Below are 6,107 nucleotides of genomic sequence, written 5' to 3' on the forward strand. Positions count from 1 at the left end.
CAAATTACCCCTTTACGATTAGCTATTGTATGTAATAGTGTGCGTCTGTGTGTGTTTAAGTAATGCGTATGTTTTGAACGTCTGAAACGTCATCAAAAAAGGAGTTTTAAACACAAAACATTTGTTTCGCATTGGTAAAATAAAACTTCAAGTTGTAACATCTGAACCGGTAAATGCAAAATGAAATTGTTACTTGCCGCAGTTAGAAAGAGTGATTTAAAAAGGAAGTCTACGTGTACGATATTAAAATTGAAACGTGGGGTGTTAATGCGTATTTTCTGTCTTTATTTTATTTTTGTAACTCCTGGTGTACGATCTTGTCTAATTTTGTTTAATTACTATTCATGGGTGTAAATTGTAGTGATATTCTATAATTTAATTTTGCGTACGTTGAAGATGTAAGGAACGTTAAAGTGACTTAAAAAGGAAATCTACGTGTACGATATTAAAATTGAAACGTGGGGTGTTAATACGTATTTTCTGTCTTTATTTTATTTTTGTAACTCCTGGTGCACGATCTTGTCTAATTTTGTTTAATTACTATTCATGGGTGTAAATTGTAGTGATATTCTATAATTTAATTTTGCGTACTCTGAAGATGTAAGGAACGTTAAAGTGTATAGGATTTATAATAATGTTTATTGTTATCAACAATAAAATCATTAGTAAACATGTTGTGAAGATTAGGCCTTTTACACTGGACAGGTGGGATCTTAGAAGAACTACGTTAATTCATATTGGATGCTTTAGTTCACATGAATTGACAATTTGAAAAAGATTGTGTAATAAGATCTGTCACGAGGAGCAAATTGCAACATATAATCGTATACTCTTGTGGTGGCGCTCTACAATTTCGTATTTTGCATAGGATTTTAAAGAAAAAGAATTTCCCCGGCTTTCCTCACTGGCTATACTGGCGATTTAAAAAAGACCTTGTATATCTTAGGTATAATTCAAAGAACCTGTAATTCCCTTTATTTTGGTGTATGATTGATGGGTGTACCATGGGTTATAGAGTATACAGCTTGGCCTAACTTCCGATGTGCACCTTTCAAAAAAGTGCTAGCTCTACTTGGTCATTTTCACTTCCTGAACTTCAGAAGTAAATTGTATGAAAAAGAGCCGATAACTTTATTTTACATATTATTTATTTGGTAACTCATTCATTTCAGAAGATGGTATTATCTAGTCTGGCAAAGTTCATTTTCCCTGTTTTAATAGCTGCTATGTATAGTGTACCTTAGTCTAATTCAGGCTGATATTTTAACACAAGGGAGCAGTCATTTTAGTTAGCAGTGTGCTTAAATCATGTAAAATTTCCAAAAGTACAATATCCAAAGAAATATCATCCACATTACATTAATGTAGCATAGAGGTATACCAACATTCTCTCCATTGTGCATGTTTTAAATGCGAACTACTTCACCTTACATACGTCACTCTCTCAAAAGTGCATATTAACTGGTGAGCGCCCCAATAAAGAGAATATAGGTATTATTATTGTATGATTTAATTATGTTTATATGGCTGAAACATTCAAGTCGCAAGCATCAAAACAATCCTTTTGATTAATTATCCTGCCTTTCCCCCACAGAACAGTATTTATGAGTGTCAGAGTCTCTATCAAGTCCAGCCCCCCCCCCCCCGATAAAAAGTGAGCTATTTTAAGAATGCACATTACATTTTGTAAACATAGCAACTAATGTAATGCTGAATGACAGGAACATGAAACTAGCCAGAATTTTTTCTGAGATATCAACAATGAATTTTACAATTTGAAAAGGGAGGTAACTCATCAGATTCATAAAGGTCAAAGGTGAAAGTGTAAAATATTTGCCTATTGTTTAATTTGGAAGAAGCGAATTCACTTCCTCATCATTTTTTTTATTTCATTGCAAATAAATGAAATGAAACCTTTTCACCATATATTTCTTTTACTTATTGCAACAGTTTTAAATTTAAGTAGACGCTATTTCTATATTCTAAGACTTCTAATTTCCCCATAATTAAGGTTACTACTCACACAAACATGCCTCATGGCAAATTATGTAAGCAAGATCAAAATGAGCATAATTAGCTTATTTTCATGCTTAACATCAATATGTATGTACCATTTTATTCAGAGGATCATACATAATCATATGAAAATAAAAATATAATTGCATCCATTTTTATATTTGCTTTAAGGTGGCGCTCCACAGTTTCGTATTTTGCATAGGGTTAGAATTTTAAAGAAAAAGAATTTCCCTGGCTATCCTCACTGGTTATACTGGCCTTTTACAAAATACTTTGTATATTTTAGGCATAATTCCAAGAAGCTTTAATTCCCTTTATTTTGGTGTATGATTGATGGGTGAAATATGGGTTATGGAGTATACAGCTTGGCCTTACTCCAGATGTGCACCTTTCAAAAAAGGAGGAGAACACTTGTTTGGACTTTTAGTTGGAAATAGAAAATGTTCATTAGGACTATATATTATTCTGGAACTATTGCGAATTATTCAAAGGAGTTCTGAGCAACGCTGTTTTCGCAACATCACAAAAATTCTTGGCGGACTAATACATTTTAGGTTTATACGGCTGTTTTCATTATTTGGACTTTAAGAGACCTTTTCAGGATTACGTTTGATTCACGTCATAATACTGTACGTTCCTCTCAACTTTGATTTAAAACCTTGATAACAAAATTGTTTGTTAAGTTTTACAAATCTCTTGGTTTTGCTTCATACTGTTGCTTAGTTTACGACCACAGTGTCGTAAAATACTCAAAACGTGGGAGTGGAGTTGGATAGTAATCAAAACGTGGGTGTTGCGTACATGCCAGAAAGTAGGGTTTAAGTTGGATTGTAATCTAAAAGTTTAACGTCGCATCTCCCGTATAAGGTTAGCCATTTTGATAACATGGACACAGTATACAATAGTCCACAAATCATTACAGCATATCTAACAATATAATGCAGTCCCAGCTTTGGACAAAGGCGCAATAAAATGGCGTCCAGTACCGTAATTTAAAATATGAAATACCGTACTTAGAGAAAATGATTACATCAAATTAGCTTTTAAGCGATTCACGTAAAATAATAGGGATAAAACGGTTGCCACCCAGGCTGAGGTAACTATTTATCAAAGGAGGCATAAGCCAGACTATGTGAAAACAAATAAGTTTAAACATGACAAGTAAGAGATAAAGAAATTTAAGCCACATTGGGTTGAAAAATATCCATCACTTGAATTATTAACTGAAGGAAAGATGTTTTTCAAATATTGGAAATATTATCTAAGAGTGGCATGGACTGGATATTTAACAGGTGTATTTATTAATATCCATGACATATTCAAGGTTAAATAAATCATATCTGATGACAGGAATTAGATTTGATAGCATTCCACTAGGAACGTCTACTTTATAAATAAACGAGAGCGTAGTGTAATCTGATATAACTACAATAAAAGCTGTCTTTACCAAAGCATTCTCCCTAGCCCAATAAGGAAAGCTGTCTTTACCACAGCCTTCTACCTAGCCCAAAAAGGAGAACTGTCTTTACCACAACCTTCTCCCTAGCGCAATAAGGAAAGCTATCTTTCCCACAGCCTTCAACTTAGCCCAATAGCGAAAGCAACCTATAGAACAGCATTCTCACTAGCCCAATAAGGAACGCAATCTTTACCACGGCCTTCTCCCTAACCCATTGAGGAAGGCAATCTTTACCACGGCCTTCTCCCTAGCCCAACGAGGAACGCAGTCTTTACCACAGCCTTCTCCCTAGCCAAATGAGGAACGCAATCTTTACCACACCCTTCTCCCTAGCCCAGTAAGGAAAGCTGTCTTTACCAAAACCTTCTCCCTAGCCAAATAAGGATAGCTGTCTTTACCACAGCCTTCTACCTAGCCAAATGAGGAACGGAATCTTTACCACAGCCTTCTCCCTAGCCCAATAAGGAAAGCTGTCTTGACCACAGCCGTCCACCTAACCCAATAAGGAAAGCAATCTTTACCACAGCCTTCTCCCTAGCCCAATAAGGAAAGCTGTCTTTACCACAGCCTTTTACAAAGCCCAAAAAGGAAAGCTGTCTTTACCACAGCCTCCTACCTAGCCCAAAAAGGAAAGCAATGTTTACCACAGCCTTCTACCTAGCCCAATAAAAAAAGCAATCTTTACTACAGCCTTCTCCCTAGCCCAATGAGGAAAGCAATCTTTACCACGGCCTTCTCCCTAGCCCAATGAGGAACGCAATCTTTACCACGGCCCTCTCCCTAGCCCAATAAGGAACGCAATATTTACCACAGCCTTCTGCGTAGCACAGTGAGGAATGCAATCTTTGCCACAGCTTTCTCCCTAGACCAATGAGGAACGCAATCGTTTACCTCAGCCTTCTTCCTAGCCCAATAAGGAGAGCTGTCTTTACCACAACCGTCTCGCTAGCCCAAGAAAGAGAGCTGTCTTTACCACAGCCTTCTACCAAGCCCAATAAGGAGAGCTGTCTTTCCCACAGCCTTCTACATAGCCCAATAAGGAAAGCTGTCTTCACCACAGCCTTCTACCTAGCCCAATAAGGAAAGCTGTCTTTACCAGAGCCTTCTCCCAAGCCCAATAAGGAAAGCAATCTTTACCACAGCCTTCTACCTAGATCTATGAGGAAAGCTGTCTTTACCACAGCCTTCTCTCTAGCCAAATAAGGAAACCAATCTTTACCACAGCCTTCTACCTAGACCTATGAGGAAAGCTGTCTTTACCACAGCCTTCTCTCTAGCCCAATAAGGAAAGCAGTCTTTACCACAGCTTTCTACCTAGCCCAATAAGGAAAGCTGTCTTTACCACAGCCTTCTACCTAGCCCAGTAAGGAAAGTTGTCCTTACCACAGCCTTCTCCATAGCCCAATAAGAAAAGCTGTCTTTACCACTGCCTTCTCCTTAGCCCAATAAGGTAAAAGCTGTCTTTACCACAGCCTTCTACCTAGCCCAATAAGGAAAGTTGTCTTTACGACAGCCTTCTCCCTAGCCCAAAAAGGAAAGCGGTCTTTACCACAGCCTTCTACCTAGCTCAGTAAAGAAAGCGGTCTTTACCACAGCCTTCTACCTCGCACAATAAGGAAAGCGGTCTTTACCACAGCCTTCTACCTAGCCCAATAAGGAAAGTTGTCTTTACGACAGCCTTCTCCCTAGCCCAAAAAGGAAAGCGGTCTTTACCACAGCCTTCTACCTAGCTCAATAAAGAGAGCGGTCTTTACCACAGCCTTCTACCTAGCTCAAAAAGGAAAGCGGTCTTTACCACAGCCTTCTACCTCGCCCAATAAGGAAAACTATTTTCTAATATGAAAATGTCGTACTTGCTGGTTGATTAATGTTTAACTATTTAACGGATTGTAGTATTGGTGTCTTAAGTGCAATTATTCCGTAATGTGTTTTAAAGTATTACTCTCTTTGAAATGTGTTATATGCTAATGCAGTCTAATGTATTGAGATGAATACGTGTAAGATGTTGTAAGATATCACAAAGAATAATACTGACACAATGCCTTTAAACGTTACAAATCAAGAAGTAATTTTCGCAAATTCAGTTAATCTGCTTGTTTTTAGAGGCTATTAGGATAAAGCCTCCAATGAAACTCCATACTACCTGGGTGAATTCCTATTTGTCGGACTTTGTTTCAGATCAGCGTGTATGTCAAATATCTTCCAAGCTTCGCAGTATCTAAGATGATCCACATTTGTATCTAAATGTACCATTTTCTCTACTATATGTATCTGAATGTACCATTTTCTCTACTATGTGTATCTGAATGTACCATTTTCTCTACTATATGTATATGAATATACCATTATCTATACTATATGTATCTGAATATAATATTATCTCTACTATATGTATCTGAATGTACCATTATCTCTACTATATGTATCTGAATATAACATTATCTCTACTATATGCATCTGAATATAACATTATCTCTACTATATGTATATGTATCTGAATATAACATTATCTCTACTATATGTATCTGGATATAAGATTATATCTACTATATGTATCTGAATGTACCATTTTTTCTACTTTAATCTCCAAAAGGATAGTGTCGGATATTCTGATAAAGTAATTCATGCCACA

Source organism: Sinohyriopsis cumingii, chromosome 14, assembly GCF_028554795.1.
Source record: "Sinohyriopsis cumingii isolate HCF-2022 chromosome 14, ASM2855479v2, whole genome shotgun sequence".
Taxonomy (NCBI): domain Eukaryota; kingdom Metazoa; phylum Mollusca; class Bivalvia; order Unionida; family Unionidae; genus Sinohyriopsis; species Sinohyriopsis cumingii.